The sequence below is a fragment of the Lacerta agilis genome, chromosome 13 (genome assembly GCF_009819535.1).
Source record: "Lacerta agilis isolate rLacAgi1 chromosome 13, rLacAgi1.pri, whole genome shotgun sequence".
Taxonomy (NCBI): Eukaryota; Metazoa; Chordata; class Lepidosauria; order Squamata; family Lacertidae; genus Lacerta; species Lacerta agilis.
Genome location: NC_046324.1, coordinates 48,201,988 through 48,224,307, shown reverse-complemented (window position 1 = coordinate 48,224,307; position 22,320 = coordinate 48,201,988). Strand labels below are relative to the sequence as shown.

Here is a 22,320-nt window from a genome sequence, read left to right as displayed (position 1 = left end):
TTGGCGAGGAAGGGGGGGCAGAAGAGCAAGGGAGCCCCCCCATGTTTTAAAGACAAAGATCGCCTCTTGGCCCATTTGGAGGCGCCAAACAGGGGACCCAACTAAAAGCGAACAGCACCCCCCCTCCTCCCCTCTTTAAGTCTTTCTGGTCTCCTTGCCACCTCCCGACCCCACTCCAACCGGCAAAGAGGATCGTTTCCTTTGAGCCAAGGACGCCCGGACGCTTTGCTCCCTCTGAAAGCGAACGCTTGTTGCTTTGTGGAGCTCAGTTATTGGGTACACACTTTGCACCCTCATTGAATGTAACCTGTGAACGCCCCTACACACACACACCACACACACACACACACACACACACAACACGTGTACATCTCCTTCCACCCCCCTGGGTTTATAGTAACAAAGGGGGCATCGGTCAGCATATTCACAATCGCTCACCATTATTTAAATGTACCGGTAAATACTTAAAATAATCCTTTTCCCTATGTATTTTTTAAAAGCACTATTGTATATCTACTGTATTTTTTCCATTTTCTCTTTATATGCAGATATGGTTCAAGCCTTGAAATAAAATTATTTGTCAGCAGAACTTTTGTGAAAATTATTTATATACTTACTTATTTATAAGACTTTGGAGATCCCCAGGGTTAAAAAAAGAGGGGAGGCACATTATCTACCTGGCCCGGGCCTCTGCCTGGCTCTGCAAGGGCCTGCCTACACACACACACACAAAACACACACACACACACACACACACACACACAACACATGTGTACATCCCCTTCCACCCCCTGGGCTTATAGTAACACATCCACTCCACACTTCCAAAGAGGACTAACTTCAAAAAAAAAAAATCTAAGCTGAGCAGAGTATAACTTCAGGGAAGCTAGATCAAGACATTCTTTTTTCTTTTCAGCCTTACTGAAAAATTCAACTTGGCCGCCCTTTCCCTTATGTTTGATGTGTCCTCGTCGCTATTTTAGGAGCTCGACCCCCAACCCTGCCTGTCTCAAAGGTCTCAGCGTTGGAGTGACGTCGATGCAAGATCGTTATGGACCCAGAGCAGATACTCAGCTCCGAAATATAACTCCTTTATCTGAAACTGAGTTATCCCAGCTTCAGCTGTGCCATAGGTTGGGAGGCTGGCAGGGATGGTAATCAGAACATATCCAATACCATTTTAAAAAATTATAAAAAATATCACGGTCCCCATCTCTTCTTAAGAAAGCAACTGTGTGTATCTCCTCTCTGGTGAAGACTTTGGGATGAGCACTCCCGTTTATCTGACAATGATCCAGGCTGGCTGTTATTAGCACATGAGGACATAGGAAAAGAGGAAGCAGCCTTCTACTGAATCAGACCGTTGGTCCATCTAGTTCAGTAATGTCTACACAGACTGGCAGCGGCTGTCCAGGATTTCGAGCAGGGAACATTCCTAGCCCTACCTGGAGAGCCAGTGGGGATCTAAACTTGGACCTTTGGCTCCACCTGAACAGCCACCTCCTGGCAAATAGAAGGGGAAGAAATGGAGGCAGTGAGAGATTACACTTTTTTGGGTTCCACGATCACTGCAGATGGTGACAGCAGTCACGAAATTAGAAGACGCCTGCTTCTTGGGAGAAAAGCAATGACAAACCTAGACAGCATCTTAAAAAGCAAAGACATCACCTTGCCAACAAAGGTCCGTATAGTTAAAGCTATGGTTTTCCCAGTAGTAATGTACGGAAGTGAGAGCTGGACCATCAAGAAGGCTGATCGCCGAAGAATTGATGCTTTTGAATTCTGGTGCTGGAGGAGACTCTTGAGAGTCCCATGGACTGCAAGAAGATCAAACCTATCCATTCTCAAAGAAATCAGCCCTGAGTGCTCACTAGAAGGACAGATCCTGAAGTTGAGGCTCCAGTACTTTGGCCACCTCATGAGAAGAGAAGACTCCCTGGAAAAGACCCTGATGTTGGGAAAGATGGAGGGCACAAGGAGAAGGGGACGACAGAGGATGAGATGGTTGGACAGTGTTCTCGAAGCTACTAACATGAGTTTGGCCAAACTGCGAGAGGCAGTGAAGGATAGGCGTGCCTGGCGTGCTCTGGTCCATGGGGTCACGAAGAGGCGGACACGACTGAACGACTGAACAACAACAACAACGAACAGCCACCTGTTGAGGACATTCTTACCTGGCGTTCCTTGCTTCCAACTGGGGGAGATTGACTTAGATGAGGGATGAGGAAACTGTGGCCCTCAAGATGATGCTGAACCACATCTCCCATTAACCTTGACCTTGGCCATGATGGCTGGGTCTGATTGGGAGTTCAACAACATATGGAGGTCCACAAATTCTCCATCACCAGCTTTAGACTCTTGTGCATAGAATCGTAGAGTTGGAAGGGGCCACAAGGGACATCTCCCTGCAATGCAGGAATCTTTGCTCAATATGAAGCTCAAACCAATGACCCCACCATGTGTGGACTGAGCTATCACATATTTCAAGGATAGTCCAGAAAGATCCCAGCCAACATGGTCAGTGGTCTGAAGTTAAGGGAGCTGTAGTCCCCAAAAATATGCAAGGTTCCACATTGGCTGTTCCTGCTGCATTTAAATCATAGGATAGACATGGCTATGTCTGCTCTCTCATAGGCAAATAGGATACCATCTTGTTCTGAGTCAGACCCATTGGCCCATCTAGCCCAGAACTGTCTACACTGACTGGCAGCAGCTCTCCAGGGTTTCAGGAAAAAGTGCCTCCCTGTATATTGAACCTGAGAGCTTCTGCATGCAAGTCAGATGCTGTACAATAGAGTTGTGGCCCTTTCTGCTCCTATCCCCAGAGGCAGGGATTGGTCCAGTGTGGACTGTAGGCCATAAGAACATAAGAGGGGCCTCTTGGATCAGGCCAATGGCTCATTTAGTCCAGCATCCTGTTCTCACAATAGCCAACCAGATGCCTGAAATCCGCAAGCAAGACCGAAGCACAAGAGCACTCTCTCCATCCATGGTCTTCAGAAGCATCTCTGCCTCTGACAGTGCAAGCAGGGCAGAGCCATCATGGCTGCTAGCCATTTAGCCTTCTCCTCTGTGAATTTGTCCAATCCATGCTGGTGGCAATCCCTGCTTGATCAGAGTCACAGGAACCTCCTTCCACCCCAGAGCACAGACTGAGTCTCTGAATTGCTAACCTTCGTAAATGCCAACTCCAAGATTCAGCTCTAAGGGACAAGGGAATAGGCTAGCCCAGCTTGCATCATGGTGCATTCCTCCTTTCTAACATTTACTAGGGAGTATACTCCCCTCAATACAGCAGCACTTGCTTTAGAGTAAACAATGCAATAAAACATCTTCCCACTTCCTACATCTCCCAAGGTTCTGGCCAAGGAGAAGAAAGTTAAATGACTGACACCAAGGCAAAATAAATAGATAAAAATATTAAAAATTGTCCAACATTTATTCATCCAATGTCCTTTTGGACCAGCAGCCATCTCTGACCTTATGCCCCCTTCCCCTCCAAATGTTTTGGACTTCTATCTGTCTATCACATTTACACACACACCCCAGGAGCTCAATATGGCATACATAGTTCTCTTCCCCCCCCCATTTGATTCCCCACAACAATCTTGTGAGGTAGGTTAGGCTGAGAGGCAGTAACTGGCCCAGGGTCACACCCAGTGAGCTTCATGGCTGAATGGGAGAGGATTCGAACCCAGGTTTCCCAGATCCTAATCTGGCCCTCTAACCACTACACCATCCTGGCTCAATTGCCAGGCTGGCTAGAATGGATGGGAGTTGGAGGCTCAAAACCTCCGGATGGCTAAACTGCTTCAGAGTAGAAGCTTCTTACAGTTAAAATTATTTCAGGCACGATTCTTACATTATTTTATGCATTTTTTAAAAAAATACATAATGCATCCTTTTCTTTCCCCTTTAAGGGGCTTCAGGTGGCATACCTGGTTCCCCCCCTTCCGTTATATCATCACAAGAACCCTGTGAGGTAGGCTAGGCTGACAAGCAGTGACTGCCCCCCCCCAAAAAAAACATGGTCACCCAGTGAGCTTCCAGCCAGGATTCGAACTCTGGTCTCCCAGTTGGACACTCTGAACAGCACATGCTTGCTTTAGAACTCCCAACCGTGGCTGACCATTGGATTCGCTTGCTGGGGGGAGGGGGTTGGGAGTTGGGGTCCAAAACCAGGGCACGAGGTGGGGGGGGCTGTATAGGAGCCTCGTTATATCGCTCCGAATCCCCTGACCCCACTTTTTAGATCTCCCCCCAGCCCACCGCACCCCTCTCACAAAGTTTCTAGGTAGGTCCGTGGCCGGTCTGGGCAGGAGAGACGGGGAGGGTGGGTGGCCGCTTGGCGCAGGGACTCCTGTTCTCTTACCTGTCTCTCCCTGTGCGAAGGCAGCCAGCCCAGGTGGGTCGAGCGACCGCTCCTCTGTTCTCCTGGACGGCAGCAGCCGCCGCGCCTTAAGCGCTCTCCTCTTCGCACCCGTCGATCCTCCTCAGCTGGTTCTCGAGCGCCGCCTGGCCGCCCCCTCGCGGGCATAGGCGACCGGCCAGCAGGAGGGAAAGACGGGTGTCTGGACCCCCGCACCCCGCCCCCAAATCTAAGAGGGAATGAAAGCAAGAAGGGGGCGCCGGAGGTCGAGAGCCGATGCCGATTTAACCGACGGTCGGGTCGGTTTCTACGCCGCGCCTATCGCCTTGTCTTCGGATCTCCGGAGTCAGCAGCCCTCCCACCGGCGCCGCTCCCTCCTCCGCTTCAGCGGAGGCGCTTGTCCCGGGACAGCCTCGATCCTGAGTGAGCACCTTGCTTGGCGAGGAAACCTCTGAGGGGACCAGCCGTCTCGGCGGTGCTTTCCTTCTGAGCAGAGACGCCTAAAGCTGGAGGTGTCCAGCCGCAATACTAAACGCTCCGTTCCCTTTATCTTCACTGAGCCCATAGGCGGCGCCGGAGAACAGGCGGGGGGGGGCAAGCGCCCCCACAGCAAAGAGCTCGCTCCTCCACTTGAACCCCCCCCCCCAATTGCTGAACTCCTGTCATAGACAAATCCTGTTATTTTCTTTGAGGGATCTTAACACATGAGGTACAGTTCGCCTAGCTTTCCCCCTTCTTTGCCTATTATTATTATTATTATTATTATTATTATTATTATTATTATTATTATTATTATTATTATTATTATTATTATTATTATTATTTTACTGGTGCCGCCACTAAGAAAGCCCCGTTGAACTCAGTAGAACTTACTTCCGTGTAAACGCTCATCAGAAGAGACTGCGAAGCTGGGAGGAAATGGATCCGGCTTCCCCCCCCCCCATTTTTTTGCCCCCACCTCCTCTGAAACATGCCCCCCTCCCTCGTTTAGGTCGAGGGGGGAAGCGTTGGTTTTCCAGGTTCACCTTCTGGCTTTGCAGCCCCCTCAAAGCTCCATCTAGAAAACTAGAAAATAGAAATCGCTCTCCGCCCCCCCCCCCGCCCCCCCCCCGTTAATTCTCGGCGCTCTGTATCCGTAGCACGATCTCGGCGCCTCTCTCGCTCTCTCGGCAAAGCAGCTGGCCAATTCAGCCGGCATACAAAGGAGCTGCCTCGAGTCCAGCGATAGTAAAGGGAGATTTTTATTTTTATTTTTTTTGAGGAGGAGGAGGAGGAGGGGAGAGAGACAGTAATAAAATCCTCGCGTGGATAAAAGGGCAAGGAATCTGTGGTGATCAAAGCCAACCATCTCACCAGGTGTAAGAAAGCAAGATCAAGGAACATCCGGATTTGTTTGGGGGTGGGGGTGCGTGCAGCGTAGAACTCCTACATATGAATTAATCTTATTTATTCTTATTAAATAACATGCTATACATGAGATGCGATTTGTCGTAGTACTTTTAAAAAAATTAAACCGCCTTGGATGCCTGGGCAGAAAGGCGGTATAGAAACGAGAGGAAATGAAGTCCCATTCATTCATTCATTTCGTTTCGTTTCTATACCGCCTTGCTGCCAAAGCATCCAAGGCCATATTTCGGAGTGGGTGGGAAGGAAGCGGGTCAAGCTAAAGGGAGGAGAAACGAGGAATGTGCAAACCTCCCGCCCTCACCTTAGAGTCAGACTGCAAATTAACACCAGCACCAGTGCATTGGGCATGTGAAGAAGCCGAACCTGGTTCCCCAGAAGGGACGGCTGGTCTCTCAGACAGCAAGCCTAAATGACCTCGGATATCTTGAGTTTTATATTAGCCAGCAGGCTGCAAGCTTTGGAAAGGCACAGAGAACTCCACCTGAAGAAGAGGCCTGTTTAATCCGAAAGGTGTTTTTATCTGATAGAAATCAACAAAGGAACCACGGTCCATTCAGTGCATGAAGTGAGCAGCAGCTAAGCTTCCCTACGCTGAACGCACCCTAGACCAGACCCTGTTCACACGTGGCCATTGGTTCCCGTTACCCACCACCGCCCCTAGACCGTATCTCCCGCTCTCCCATATTCCTGCATTGCAGAAGGTTGGGCTAGGTTTGGGTCCCTAGGCATTGCAACCAGAAGCAAGAAGCGAAGCGGATTGGACTAGATGATCCTGGGGTTTTCCTTTCCAACTCTACAGTTCTGCGATTAGGATGCGCACCGGCAAGCCCCGAGCCCTGGAAGCCGCTCCCTTTTCATTTTAGCTCTGGCTGAATTGTCAAAGGCTGCACTTTTTCCCTTTTGCATCTCATCACCAACCCCACGAGTCTTGTCAGCTTGCCAATTTACGATCCCTCCTTATGCATCTGAAGGAGTGGACTCTGGCCCACGACAGCCGAGGCCGTCATAAATATCATCCTCGAGGCGTCACGGGACTGTTCGGCTGTTCCTGCGGCAATCAGAGCTCGGCCTTCTCTGGAAGCTGCTCCGTTTTAAAGAGGCTACCTCACACACCGGGGAGACTCTTGAGAGTCCCATGGACTGCAAGAAGATCCAACCTATCCATTCTCAAGGAAATCGCCCTGAGTGCTCACTAGAAGGACAGATCCTGAAGTTGAGGCTCCAGTACTTTGGCCACCTCATGAGAAGAGAAGACTCCCTGGAAAAGACCCTGATGTTGGGAAAGATGGAGGGCACAAGGAGAAGGGGACGACAAAGGATGAGATGGTTGGACAGTATTCTCGAAGCTACTAACATGAGTTTGGCCAAACTGCGGGAGGCAGTGAATGATAGGCGTGCCTGGCGTGCTCTGGTCCATGGGGTCACGAAGAGTCGGACACGACTGAACGACTGAACAACAACAACAACCTCACACACCGGGAGTCCCCACACGGCATACATATGGAAATCCAAAGCCATTCCTGATTGAAGGGGAACGGGTGGAAGGAAGACGGGAGACTTTCCTTCTCTGTGTGTGTGTGTGTGTGTGTTTTTTTTTAAACCAATCTGATTGCCGGGCTGTAACAACCGCAGGGAGAACTGGTAATCCATATGAAGCGGGTCATCCGGCTTTTCATGCAGCTCAATCCTGGCCATGTTTATTCAGAAGTAACGCTGGGGGCCTAGATCCTGGGAGGAAGTCGTATCGAACTCGATGGGTTTTCATTTCTGAATAGGATAGGATCGCACTCTCAGGCGGTAAACCAGGACTGTTGACCAGGAAAAGCGTTGGGGGGGGTGGCTTACTTGCGAGTAAAATTGTTGCTGGTGCAAGAGTCATAAAATCGTAGAGCTGGGAGGGCCATCTAGTCCAACCCCCGGCAATGCCGGCATCGCAGCAAAAGAACCTCTGACAGATAGCCACCCAACATCTGTTTTAAAACCTTCAGTGAAGGAGAATCTACCACCCCCAGAAAGTTCCTAATGTTTAGTAGGAATCTCCTTTCTTGCCACGGGAATCCATTGGTTCGGATCCTACCCTCTGGAGAAGCAGAAAACAGGCTTGCTCCGTCTTCCAGGTGAAAGCCTTTCAGATATTTGAAGATGGCTATCCATATAAGTTCTCAGCAGGCTGAACGCAAACTCCCTCAACCGTTCCTCATAAGGCTTGGTTTCCAGACCCCTGATCATCTTGAGAAATACCCTTCTTAAGATGTGGTGCCCAGAACTGGACACAGTACTCCAGGTGGGATTTATTTGACATATTAGGGGGCCACCCACACGTGTCCATAGGTGTCCATAGGTATCACAGGTGACGGGATGGGTGGGGGGCTGGGGTGTTTCTGCAGCCATAAGCAGAAAGCGCTAGATGTCTAAGGTAGCAGCAGGACCCTGGAACGCGGGGTCCGATCCTAGGTACGTTTACTCCGAGGCAACTAGCACTGCGTTCATGGAGACCCCCAGGTAAGCCAGACATCCAACTCAGGGGGGTTTCCCCCACTTCCCTTTGCAAAGGATGCCTGGGGATTCGGTTGTGTGTGTGTTTTAGGACCACGGCCGTGCGCAGCCCGATTCTAACGCGCGTTTACTCGGAAGTAAGAACCCAAAGGAGCTTCTAGCTTGTCAGAAAACCTTTAAAATCCCACACGTGGAGGAAGGAAGAGAGCAAATAGGGAACAGATATGAAGCTGCCTTATACTGACTATTGGTCTATCTAATCTAGACCTGTATTATCTTCAGACCTGTATTATCTTCTAACCCTGCCAGGCGCTGCCATGGATTGAACCTGGAACCTTCTGAATGCGAAGCAGGTGTTTTCCCACTGGGCTACGGTTCCTTCCCAAAAGAGGAAGCTACGTGTGCTGAAATGAGCAGGTAACTTGTAAGTTTCAGCCTCGCTGCCTCCCTTAGTCCTCTGTCCTTCTCTTCCGGTTAGGCAGGCTTGGAACAGCATCGTTTCCTGTCTCACGCCCCATAAACTCTCGGATTTGTGGAGCGTGGTTTTTTTGGTTGAGTTTTTATGGGGTGTTTCTTGGCTACAGTCGCCACTTTGGGGAAGCAGCAAGGCGAGAGGCTGTAAAACTGTCTCAAGGCAAACGAACCTGACAGCATAATATTTTTCTTTCTCCACCTCCCTGAAGGATCTCGCGTTTCTCCCTGCGCGGCTGCCTCCCCCCCCCCCTTCCTGGGTGCCTAATAGGGCCTTTTCAAGAAAGAAGACGAAGAGTCAATCCCAAAGAGCTTGCCCCGATTTCTTGTCGGAAGTATTCTCAGCGGGTCAAAGAAAACCACTGATAGTTCCACCTCAGTTGTAATCCTATGGTCTTCAACAGGTCTCCTCGTTTGGGAACCGCCTTCTCTTTAATTGGAGAGCCAGAGGTCATTGATGTGGAGTGATTTCATAATCAGTTTGTTGACTGCGGGGTTTCTTTTCCTGAAACTGCAAACTTGGGAAAGAAGACCTGGCTCACACGTGCATATCCATCACGGAACAAGAGCGTTAATTGCATGTGTGAACGGGAGCCACCACAGATAAGGCTTTCATAACACAGGTATACAGTATCTGAAACGCAATGGAGTTTCGTTTCACACATTCTGCTTCCTGCCAAGCCTCAAGTGTTGAGGAATGGAGTGACGTTTTGCACGTGTGAACACACGCCTTACTTCAAGAGCAGGCCCACGGCATAAGTCCCAAAACTCACAGACACATACAGAGAGACTGACCTGAGTACTTCCCTGCTTGCCCACCCCCGCGTTATATCCGGTTTCTCTTTCTGCCCAGTCTTTCCCCTTTAACATGGGGCAAGTTCACACGTGTATGACCATCACTTGATGAATGCAACACACAACCTCATGCCCCTACATGTGCGAAAGGCTCGTTCCTGATTAACCTTCCCTCGCACCTAGAGCTTTTCAGTAGGGTCGGTTCACACGTTCGAGCGCGCTCGCCCTTACATCGCGTGTCTGCTGCTGAACATATTGTCCAGTCACCGATCGGTTTCATCCATGGGAAGGGCCGTACCCGAGGGGCAGAGGCTCCGCCCCGCATGCGAGAAGGAAGGCCCCAAGCTCACTTCCCAATGGCCTCTCCAGAGAGAGCTGGAAGCAACTCGTGTTTGTCCTTCCTTTCAGGTGATATTTGGGGGATGCGTCGACTTAATTGAAAATGCGCCTGTACCGGCATCAGCTCTTTCGGGTGCCTGGAATAGATGTCATTTATATACAGCGATGGCAACTCCGTTCCCCTTTTGCTTGGAAACATTGGATTCAATTTATATTAATGATCTCTTTATTCACCACTGCAAACTTTTAAATATTTCATGCGATGCAAGCGGGCAGCGAACTGCGTCGAGCGAACAGGGAGGAAGGAGGTGCTCCGCGCGGCCCTCGGCGTCATTGTGGTCGCGGTGGAAAGGAGGCCCTGCCCTGTCGCTACTAGAAAGGCCAAATCGTCAGGACGCGAGGCTGGAGGATTTCGCCCCCGGGTTGTGGCCGTCTGGAGCTGCCGCACGCTGGGTTTGTTTGACAGCGGGAGCCGGGGACCCTGACGGCGCCTGGGGAGGCTGTTGGCGGAGGAACCAACCCAATCAAATGGCTCAGTTTTGGAGGAAATGTTCGTCCCTTGGAAGTGAGCACTCGATATCTCGGAAGGCGGGGAGCGGGGAAGGGCTGCTGCGTTCCCACGTTCGCCTCCCATCCCGTGACGGCTGCAGCCTCAAGTGGTCACTCCAGTGTATTGTGTGGACAAGCCAACGGATCAGGGATCAGTGGTACAGTCAGGAGCAGGCATAGGTAACCTTCGGCCCTCCAGATGTTTTGGCCCACAACTCCCATGATCCCTAGCTAACAGGACCAGTGGTCAGGGATTATGGGAATTGTAGACCAAAACATCTGGAGGGCCAAAGGTTGCCTATGCCTGAGATACCCTTTGGGGGGAGAGATTTGGGACCGAAATGAGCAAGATGACAACCCCCACAACTGCTTCAAAACTGACTCGCCAGCTTGAGAAGAGAGGCAAACAGCGTGGTGTAGTGGCTAGAGCAGGCACCCCCAAACTCGGCCATCCAGATGTTTTGGGACTACAATTCCCATCATCTAGGGGATGATGGGAGATGTAGTCCCCTCCAGATGTTTTCGGAATACAATTCCCATCATCTAGGGGATGATGGGAGTTGTAGTCCCAAAACATCTGGAGGGCAGAGTTTGGGGATGCCTGGGCTAGAGTGCTGGGCTAGGACTTGGGAGACCAGGGTTCTAATCCCCACTCGGCCATGGAGCTCACTGGGCCAGCAACTTCTCTCAGCCCAACCTACCTCACAGGGTTGTTGTGAGGATACAATGGAGAGGGGAAGAGCCACGTATGTCACCGTCACCTCCTTGGAGGAAAGGTGGGATACATGTAATAACAATATACCCATTGCCATCTAAAATAGTCTTTATCATCCCTGTGTGCTCTAGATGTTTTGGACTACAACTGCCATAAGCCTCAGCCACCTGGTTAGGGCTGATGGGAGTTGTACTCCAAAACATCTAGAGCACACCCGGGTTGGTGAAGGCTGGGAGATGGACAGCTGTAAGGCTTTGAAACTGGCAATCTAAAATCATATAATTTCCCCAACACCACTGATAGCTAAAGTATGGAACTAGCTCCCACAGGAGGCAGTGATGAACCCCAACTTGGATGGCTTTCAAAGAGAACTGGAGAAATTCATGAAGGACAAGGCTATCAGTGGTTACTAGCCAGGATGTAGCTTTGCTCTCCATCCCTGGTTAGAGGCAGTAAATGCTTCTGAATATCAGTTGCTGGAAGCTGCAAGAGGGGAGATTGCTCTCGTGCGCAGGCCTTGCTTATGAATTTCCAACATGTTTCTGGTTGGCCACTGTGCAACCAGCAGGCTGTTCCTCCTTCATTGGAGGTTTCTATTATTATTATTATTATTATTATTATTATTATTATTATTATTATTATTATTATTATATTAGAATTTATATACCGCCCTATTGCTGGAGGTCTCACGGTGGTTCATAGAAAAGATCAGCATAAAAACCACAATATATATAATCAAAATACTGTAAAACAACAACCTAGTAACGCGCACGCACACACACACCCTGCAAAAAAGAGGCACATTTTAAAAGGGCATACCGGTAGGTTTCTAAGTAGAGGTTGGATGGCTATCTGTCATGGATGTTATAGTTCAGCTTCCTGCATTGCAGGGTATTGTACTAGATGATGCCTTCCAATTCTACAATTCTATGATTTTTCCTAGAGTGGGAAGTTCTTGCCTAGGCATAGGCAACCTTTGGCCCTCCAGATGTTTTGGCCTACAACTCCCATGATCCCTAGCTAACAGGACCAGTGGTCAGGGATTATGGGAATTGTAGTGCAAAACACCTGGAGGGCCGAAGGTTGTCTATGCCTGTTCTTACCCATTCTTCTGAGTGGGTCCATAGACTTCTGCCTCACTGACCTGCCAGCATCCTGCTTCTCATAATGGCCAGTCAGATGCTTCTGGGAAGCCCACAAGGAAGGCTAGAAGAATTATCCACCCTTGTATTCAGTGGCCCACTACTTCCGGACATACGTGGAAGCTCAGAGAGTAATACCTGCTTATAGACCTCGCTCCTCCTCCTCGAGTTTGTTTAATAACCCCCTCCCTCTTCAAGCCAGTGGTTCTCATCACAACCTTCAGCAGGAGAATTTTAAAGGTCAGGTGTGGTGTGGTGTGGGTCTCAAAGGAAGTGCTCTTCAGGGGTGTCACGTTCACACATAATTTCAGCTGCTTGTCACCAAGGTTGAGAAACCAATTCAGTGTAGGCATGGCTGGTTGATCTCACCAGGACTCTACCTCCTGTGTCTCAAACATCAGACTTTTGCAAGCTGGTGCCTTGCAGAAGGTCTGGAGTCCAAATCACATCAGACCCAGCCAGCATGGCCAATGGTCAGGGGTGATAGGAGCTGGAGGGTACCAGCTTGGGGAAACCTTCTCCTCACCTACACCTGTGTCACTGTGTATCATAGGTATGGATCTGGAACTTCCACATCTGGATGCTGAAGGAGAAAATCCTATGTTTCTGATTTTACCAACTGGTGGCCAGTCAAAGGTACTCAAGCTTACCTGAATGGTTCCCTCAATCCAAAAAAAGCAAACAAGAATTGTATGCTCATTGGATGTGTGTGTGAACAAGTATGATGTCTGAATGTCAAGGGGACCTTTTGGATGAGAAGGCGGTATGGAGGGTGGGACTGCCAGTCTCCAAAGAAAAATTAGGAGCTCAGATGGAACATAGGAAGCTACCTTATACCAAGTCATTATACCACTCATGTATCTTGCCCAGTATTGTCTACACTGACTGGCAGCCTCTCTCAAGGGTTTCAGGCAGGAGTCTTTCTCTCAGTCCTATCTGAAAATGTCACGGATTGAACCCGGGACCTTCTGCACACAAAGCAGATGCTCTACCACTGAATTATAGCCCTTTTCCCAAATGAATAAAGGGAATAAAAAGGTTTTCTTTGGGAGTGGGTGATGGTGGTGTGGTTTGTAAGCATTTCTCAGTGGCCGTGCTAGAAGCACCTGTAGAAAGCTGGAGCCTGCAGAGGGGAAGGTAACCCCATATGTCTTAAAACACAGAAGGAAGACTGAAAGGTGATTCCCGCCTCCATGAGAATTAACAGAAGGAGGGCACCATGCCTACTATTTACTCCAGTGCAGTTCCTTTATAGCAAAACTTTGACGGTTCGATAGAAAGCACTTGTACACACTACTGGACACAGATTGATTGAGGCAGTTCTCCCCAACCTGATGCCTTCCAAATGTCTTAGACTACAACTCCCATCAGCCCCGGCTAGCACTACCAATAGTCAGTGGTGATGGGATTTGGAGTCCAACTGGAGGGCCACAGATTCCCCACTCCTGCTGAAATGCAGGTCTGCGGGGTGCTGTCCAATATTTGAGTGCTGAATGACTCCTCCTTCTGAGATCTGTTGGGCACTTTCTTCCACCACCAGATATTGTTGGACTCCAACTCCCAACAGCCCCAGCCAACACAGCAGATGGTCACCAATGATGAGAGTTGTAGTCTGAAACATCTGCTGAACACCAGCTTGGAGAAAGTTGGGTTTGGGCTTGGGGGTGTGGAGGGGATGTCCTCAAGGGGGCACCGTCAGCTACACTTATTTTTGTCCTCAGCAACTTGTGCACCCCCAATGGAAACAAGCGGACTTGGATATGGGAGACCTAAATTCAATAGAGAATCTGGATTTCTGGATAGGTCACACACATAGCTGTGTGCACCAGTTGGGACTTGCAGGTGAACGTGTGAACGGGTGGCAATCCAAAAGATCTGTTCGATGTGATGTCAGGTTATTCTTTATTTATTATATTTACGTATCACTTTTCTTCCATCATGGAACTCAAGGTAACATACATGGATTCCCAAGTGGAAGTCTGGATAGCTCAGTTGATAGAAAGAGCACCAGACTTTTAAATTATGGTTCAAGTCCTTGTTTGGGTGGATTCTGTACTGGGAAGATCTGTACCTCAGTGGTAGAGCATCTGCTTTGCATGCAGAAGGTCCCATGTTCAGTTCCCAATGGCAGATCCAGGTAGGGCTGGGAAAATTCCCTGCTTGAAATCCCAGAGAGCTGCTGCCAGTTAGTGTACTGTAGACAGTCCTGAGCTAGACGGACTGTGACTTGGAATCAGGCAGCTTCCTATCCTAAGTGGTCTCCTGTCCAAAAAGTGTCCAGACCCCTAACCTACATAGCTTCCTCGAGGTGGCTACCCAATGCACCTTCAAACCATATCTGCAAGCAATTGGCAGTTGAAACAACAACAGAAGACCATGAAGCTCCAGCTAGGTGAAGCATTCTGCCTTGGCTCACCATCACATTTCAAACTTGATTAAAATCTCACGAGCACTTAAACAGGCAAAGAGCAGCCCTGAGTCTATATTGTCTTCTTCAACCTCCCCAGACGTTCTTGGGTTACATCTCCCATCTTCCCTACTCATCTTCGATCAGGAATGGTGGGAATTGTGGTCCAGCAATATTTGGGAGCCCAAGGTTGATCAACACAGAGGTAGACAATATCATAGTGACTTCCATTTGAAAAGCACAGCAATACATAGAAGGGGACAGAAGTTATGTGAAACTTCTGCCTGACCCATGATGGCTGTTTCTCACATTCAAGCATTCACACGTTGTTGGAGTCACAGAGATATGAAATCAAATTCACTCAGCCTGTTTCAAATTGCTGCCGGCCCTGGTATAAAAAGCAGGAATTCAGTGATATACAGAGGTGCTGTGAGATCACAGAACAATGATTGCAGAGTGCTGCCCAAATCAGTCCTACAGCTGATTCACATGTGCATGTCCATCACTGACAGCATCTCCGCCTGATGACTTTATATGTGAGTGAGCTATCATAAAACAGGCACTAATCCAGACTTTCATATGCCCCCAGATCACTTTAAATACAATCCTCCCCAGTGGAGTTAGTTCACACGCTGAACTGTCAGCCATGAAGTGTATCCAGCTCCTAAATCATGAGAGATCTAGTGATGTAACACGCACCTGTGGACTAAATCACCACTGCCTCCCTCAAATATTTAAGCTTTGCATGGTTATTCTCGTGGAAGGATTCAAGTTTAGACATGAAATGAACCCTTCATTCAGGGAAAGCTATCAGGATAAATTAAATCATTTGCTGCCCTTCATTGTTGCTGTATCCAAGGCCTTGCTGTGTAAAGACTGTGTGTTCCCATTGTCCAATGGCAGAGCCGGCTCTGAAATGTGTGGCGGCATAACTGTGGTCCACAGTGACCCCAGAGCTAAGAATGGAAAGGTTTCCTAGTGCAACTGGCACACTGTTGTGAAACTGGCTGGCATTGGGGTGGGCAGGCAGTGGCATTGAAGAGCAGGTGACAAGGATATCAGGAGCAAACAGTCAGAAGTGGAAGACGGATCCACCCAGGCAGATCTGGGATCCTGTCCCCCATCTTTTAAAGAACCAGGATTACACGGAGAAGCTGAAGGAGACCTTAGTACCTCTGCTAGACTCACGCCTCTCCTTTCTCGCCCTTCGGGAACAGGGTGAGATGTTGCTAAAAGGTATTCTGATTTCTGACATTCCCAAAGAGAGATCAGTAACCTGCCAGTCAGGCTGCTCTGCTCATGCCAGCTCTCCCTCACTTTCTTTATCTGGTTCATGTAAACGAGATGATCCCTGAAGGAAGGAACATTTCGTGCAGTTACACAAAGAGGAACAGTTGTTACATTATGGACCCATAAGACGAATCCCAAAGTCCATACTAGGGTGGTAGCTTTCTTAGGCCAAGCATAATGTCCTATAGGCCAGCTTTCAAGTTCCTCAGAACTCTTCCTCAAGTCACTAGATGCTTTAAAAAAAAAAGTAAACTGGGGGGGGGGTGAAATAACGCTGTTGGTATTAGCTAAACCATCCAGGTCTACAATAGCCATTGCTCTCTTCCTCTGCCTTAAAAAAAATAGTCTGCTGAAGAGTGCTGGGGAACTCAGAAGCTTGCACACTATTATGTAACGTTTTGCTTGCCCGCGATATGGACTCATAGGGACTTTTGACTCTTGTGGGGCATATCAGTCATGACAGCGTGGAAAAAAAAGAGTTCGTTTTGTATTAGGATAATAGAAAGCTGCTTTATCCTTAAGGTCAGATCTTTGGCCTGTCTAGCTCAGCATTGTGGCTCTCTGGGTTTCAAGCAAGAGCTCTCCCAACCTAGGGCATGGCATGGGACATTCTGCATGCCAAGCAGATGCTCTACCTCCAAGCTATGGTCCTGCTTCTGAAAATAAAATTTCCAGTCCTCATGGCTCTGGATAAAGAAAGGGCTGAATTGCGCGGGAAGCTTCCATAAATCGGGTCAAGCCAATGACTCAGACAGGGGTTTCTCCCAGCCCTACCGGAGGATTGAAACTGGAGTCTTCTGCATGCTTCGCGGCCGTTCCCTCGCCCCCCGCCCCCTTTACTCCTTCTTTTTTGTCTTCACCCGCATTTAAAGCCTCTAGGGCAGAAACAAACACAAAGGGGGGGGGGGGTGGCAATCGATCCTCGTTTTCTCTCCCGCATCGATATTGGAGGAAAATGGCTAGAGGCTTGCAACAGACTCACTCGCCCACTGGAAGCCGCTTCTCCAAACTTTCCATTGCCCTCTTGGTCTCTCGCTCCAGCAGGAAGGAGGAACGGGACCCAAACCAGCCCTGGCTGGACTGTCAGTGACTCCTACCTAGTCTTGGGCACAGGAGACGAGCTGCAAGCTGGGACTCAGCTGACGGAGGACCGAACCTGCCTCGCTCTATCCGGACACTGGACCCACCAGAAGGATCGCTTTAGCAGGATCGTTTGCACTGTACGCACAACACACGCCCTGTAAAGGCAGGGTTGGAGCTGGTGATTTGCAGAATTGTCATCTATAGGGTGCTTTTGGAATGGGGGAGGGGGTGATCCAAGCACTTGACCCAGCCAGAGAGGCAAAGGCCACCCTGATCTGAGGCTTGACTCCGCATCGCTCTCCCTACGGGGATGAATGAAAACCCTTTCCTTTCTGTGGAAGGCAGAGGGAAGCGGGTGGACCCTAAATCTGCATAGCGCTGCCCCTGAGCACATATACTCATCTGCGCATAACCTCATTTCCGGAGCACTGTATAATGGGACAGAATGATGGGAGCCCGTGTGTGTGTGTGTGTGTCCTCTCGCTACCACTGAGGCCATTTCTCAGCTGAGTCACGAATTGCAATCCATAGGCACATGGGAACCTGCTTTGTCGGTATAAAGGCCATTGACCCATCTAGTTCAGCACTGTCCACTCTGACTGGCAGCAGCATCCCAGAGTTTCAGACAGGGAGCCTCTCCGAGCACTACACATGCTGGGGTTGAACCCGGGAGTTTCTGAAGACCAGGAAAGCACAACTTCTGAGAGGGGCGGTCTGTGTTCGAGAAGGACTCGACAGGATAGTTCAGGGCTGGTTTGTTTGGCGAGGAGTCTGCATAACCTTTACTCATCCGAGGCACCGATTGCCCCACCGGCTGGGAGCGGCTCTCCAGGGGTTCAGGCGAGGTCCACTCCTAGAACTACCCGGAGATAGGCTTGAACCTGGAACTTTCAATACGCCAAGCAGACACTCTACCGCCGAGCTATGTCCCTTCCCTGAATTCATCGGAAGCCATACTCTGCGGAGTATGACGGAACCACTAAGTTCTATGGGATACAATCTGTGGCACAGGCTGAACACATACGAAGTTATCCATTTGTGCAACTGGCGGCCCGCTGCTGAGCGTGTCTTGCGAGTCAACCAGACAGACTCGTAGCCACGGTGTATAGTAAGCTGGCCTCTCTCTCTCTCTCTCTCTCTCTCTCTCTCTCTCTCTCTCTCTCTCTCTCTCTCTCTCTCTCCCTCCCTCCCTCTCCCTCTCCCTCTCCCTCTCTCTCCCATATGTTCTGGGGCGCTAGGGAAAGAGGGCAGCGTTTCCCTCCCTCTCCATTTCCCGTTTCTGCCAGCCTTTTGCAGCCCAGCTGGGGGGTGGGCTTGGGTAGGCCGCCCTGTTGGCTCGACTTCATTCAAATGCAATCAAGGATCTTTGGCAAAAGCTCCGCTGGATGTCGAACAATAGCCGCCTTGATTGGCAAGTTCCTCTGTGTTTATCATTAATTCTGTGGAACTCTACGGCAACATCTGTCATTTTAATTAAAGCTGCAATACAGACACCGGCTAAGCATCGTACGCCAATGTATAGATATCATATATATGTATTTGGGCAACACAACCGAGAACCCACCAGACGCAAGATATTTAGAGGGAGACATAAAACGCACCCCGGAGCCATCGGACCCAATCGGGGGCTGACCAGCTGTCCGTGTCTCAACTTTGGACCGCCCATCGCCAAGAACCCCTCTCTCCTTCCGCACTATTTCACCGCCCCCAGCAAAATCGATTAGGGGAAAGGGGTAACTTTGCCAAAGACGGGAGAGGATTTTTAAATATCTATCTATGTTTTTTTCTTCTTTTTTAAACAGGCTATAACTCTCCTCTGGCCTCGTTTCAATCAGCTCTGCATATTGCTGGCTCGATGCACGCAGGCGAGGATGTGAAGCCCGTCTCTGGACTGGAAGGAGAGGCAGAAGGAGGTCTGCGCGCGCCCTTCTCAGCTAGCGGGGCCGTTAGGGCCGGACTTTGGGGCAGATGTCCAGGCCTCCATTCAGCAGACTGGGGAGGGAGGAGGGAGGCGGTGCTCATGCGCAGCAGGGCCGGCTCTTGCCACATTTTAAAGCAAGGGAAGTAAGACTTCGAAGCATTTAAAGCGGATGATGGGGGTGAACAAGGCCGTGATCCAGAGTGTAACATGACCTACAGCACCGGGGATTTAACCAAGACGAGGTGTGTGTCGGGTCGACTGCAAAAAGGAAGCCCAGATTTATTTATTCATTATGTTTTGGGGTGTTTGTTTTTTTTAAGGGCGCGTGGGGGGTGTTGAATGGGAACACCTTGAGCTCGCAGCAAGTTGCCAAGGTGAGGGGAACGAGCGGCCGGGAAAGCAGCGATCCTGGGACACAAGCCCGATTCTTGAGCCGCTTCATTCATTCATTCATTCATTCATTCTTACAGGAGGAATAAAGTGGCTTGAGAAAGGTTGAAGCTTAAATGGATTGTGGATCGAGGATGACTGGACATCTGCGGATGGCAGTTGGAGCGGGGTGGAAATGAATGAATATAGGTCAGTCGTTCATTTCCACACCGAGTGTCCTTCTCCATCCTTTTGGAGCTTTTCCTAGTGGCTTTAACCCACCCGTATTCGATCCAACTCGGTTCAGTCACCTGGCTTACTGGGCAAGGAGCGCGATTCACACTGTAGGTGCTCAGAGACACACAGACCTGGAGTTACTACATTCCTAAGCAAGATCAGCTTGGGACCTAAACATTCCTGGAGGAGGACAGAGCTCTCAGAGAGAAAGGAAACGTTTGCGTTCGAAGTCTGCGGGCGGAGAGCAAAATACGTTGTTACTATTATTATAACCATTATCATTTTCCTCCATTTATACCCTGCCTTTCTTCAGTCCTGAAACTCAAGACAACGTGCATGTGGTCTCCTGCCCACCCCACCCCCCTCATCCAGACACTGCCAAGAACGAGAGCGGCTTAGCTTCAAGGAAGGAGATGGCCTCGTGAGCCTTCAGACCCGGAGAATCTAGCCGATAGGACTCGAGAGCTAAGCTCTCGGAGTGCCTCATTCTCTTGGTCTCTCTCTCTCTCTCTCTCTCTCTCTCTCTCTCTCTCCACTTTGACAATCAGGGCCATTAATCATTTTCGACAAGTTCTACAGCCACCAGTAAACAGCTTTATCCAAGGCGCAAGTTAACCTGTCAGGGAGATTTCAAGCGACGGTTCGGAGCCGGTCGCCTGGGCAAAGAAACACATATTTACGGGGCCCTTCTTCGCCCCAGGAACACTTCCTCTTCTTCTTTTTTTAACCACCAGTACCCTCCCGAGTTTCTAGACAGGCGCCCGGCCGCAACAACCTCAGGAACCGCCGCCGCCCCCCCCAATCAACCGAGGGCGTCTCATCCACCCAGCAAATTTATGATTCTGGACTGAAACCTGGGTCGAACTGTTACGTCCGACAGTCCCGATGCATTTGAGTTGTAGACGAAGCCGGCAGTGCCTCGTTCTGGCCGGTTCCTTCCCCTTTCCAGAGACACCGGGGTTGCAAGGTTAGCTCCGGGACAGGACGGCTCGCGGCCCCCCCCCCCGCCCCCAGCAACAGTTACATTAACTTCCCATTAAGTGACGAGGCTACTTTAGGACTTAGAATGAGGGAACCGGACGCCAAGAGAAGAAGGGTGGGCGTCGAAAGCAGGAGTGAGAAAGGAGAAAAGTGAAATATTTGTGCTGTGGGGATTAAAGTGAACTACCTTTCCTGGAGAAATTGGGAGAGCGGTTGAGAACAGCGGCGTCTTTTATTCGCACCGGGGAGCTGGCCGCTCCAAGCTGGTGCTGAAACCGGCTGTAGGTGCTGGCACCCAAGCGCGCAGAGACGAAGAGTCTCTGCGCGCTTGGGTGCCAGCACCTACAGAGTAGCTCCTCCTTCCCTCTCTCCTGGTTCCCTCCGGGGGGTGGGTTGGGAAGGAGTGGGGAGCCTTGGTTAAGCTCCCAGCTCGCCCCAGCTGCACCCAGAGGCGCCCTGCATCCCAATGTCCGAACCAGCCCACAGCAGGGCGCAGAAAAGTTTTGGGCCACCCGCAGGGAGTCAGGCGCCACCTTGCCAGCTTGCGTGTCCGATGAGGCAAGTTTGGACCCAGAAGGAGAGAAGAGGTTGCGGGGGACCCCGAGCCCTTTATTCCACCCCCAGCACATTCCCCGTCCATGGAGCGTCCAGGAAAGGTTCAGGTTGGGGGTGGGGGAGCCGCACAGAAAGGCTTAGCACTGGAAACATCTGTCACGGGATGATTGTGGGGGGGAGAATCCAGGGCAAGGAACAGAAGTGGCTGGAGGCTGAAGACGGTGTGTGTGCTGTTTGTGCGTGTTTCAATCTGCAAATGAATGCCCAGAGTAGGTGGGTTTGGGCGGCGTGTGCCCCTCAGGCTCAACTGATGCAGGAGGCTCACGATCTGGCAGAGAGGAGATCCACGGGGGACCCATCCTGCACCCCCTCCTCTCAGCTTAAGGCAATACTACTCATAATCCTAGCGGTTGACATCTCCCGTTCAGCTATTGCGGCGCCGGTGGGAGGGGGGGGGGGAGAAAGACGAGCTATATATATATATCTATATACACACACACACCTTCCGAGCTGAAGCCGGAGCTTCGCCCCCCGCCAGGCTTACCTACCTGCCTCCGGCATGGAAGGAAGAAGGAAAGGAGCGACTCTCCAGCCCCGACGCCCTCTTGAATCCCGACTGGGAGGACCCGATGGGCGGCCAGCCTCTCTCGCTCGCTCGCCGGTGCTGCGCCTCCGCCTCTTTGCTCGCTCGCTCGCTCTCTTGCGCGCTCCCTCTCTCAGCTCCCCTCCCCAAGCGTCCTCTCCCGGCAGGCAGCCTCTCTCTGCCCCCCCCCCCGACAAATCCTTTGGCGGCCTGAGAGAGAGAGAGAGAGAGAAGGAGCGAGAGCCGCAGCTTCTCCCTTCGGCCGCCCTCACTGCGTCAAGGAGCCGACGGAGAGCTCGCCACCATCCCGGTCGAAGGCGAAGCGAAGGCGCCCGACCAGTCTCTGGATCCCGGAGCGCCGCCTCGCCTTGAAGGATTCCGGGGAGACGCTGAGGGTGGGGCGGGGGGAAATCAGAGCTGGAGGGGGGGCAGTCAGCCTTTCTCTTTTCCCTCCTCCTTTCAGTTCTTCTTCTTTCTCTCTTCTTTTGCTGTTGGAGAGGCCCCAAGGGGGAGGGGACCGCCGCCGCTTATGGAGAGAGTCAGGCAGAAGGAAGAGCGAGCGAGAGATTCCGTCTGGTTGCAAGCCCGATCAAAGGTTTAATGTAGGAGTC

The 22,320-nt window shown here is 50.6% G+C and overlaps 1 long non-coding RNA gene across 2 annotated transcripts in view; it reads right to left on the bottom strand.

The window, feature by feature from the left end:
- LOC117057157 overlaps nt 1-21,779 on the bottom strand; it is a 137,383-nt gene extending 115,604 nt beyond the window's left edge. The window contains exon 1 of one of the 2 annotated variants that reach the window (XR_004427799.1): nt 21,675-21,779. This is a non-coding gene — a long non-coding RNA (uncharacterized LOC117057157). Of the gene's footprint in view, nt 1-4,372; nt 4,721-21,674 lie in introns of those variants that run through there. The other variant, XR_004427800.1, reaches the window with a different exon arrangement.
- Between the last annotated feature and the right edge of the window lie 541 nt (nt 21,780-22,320).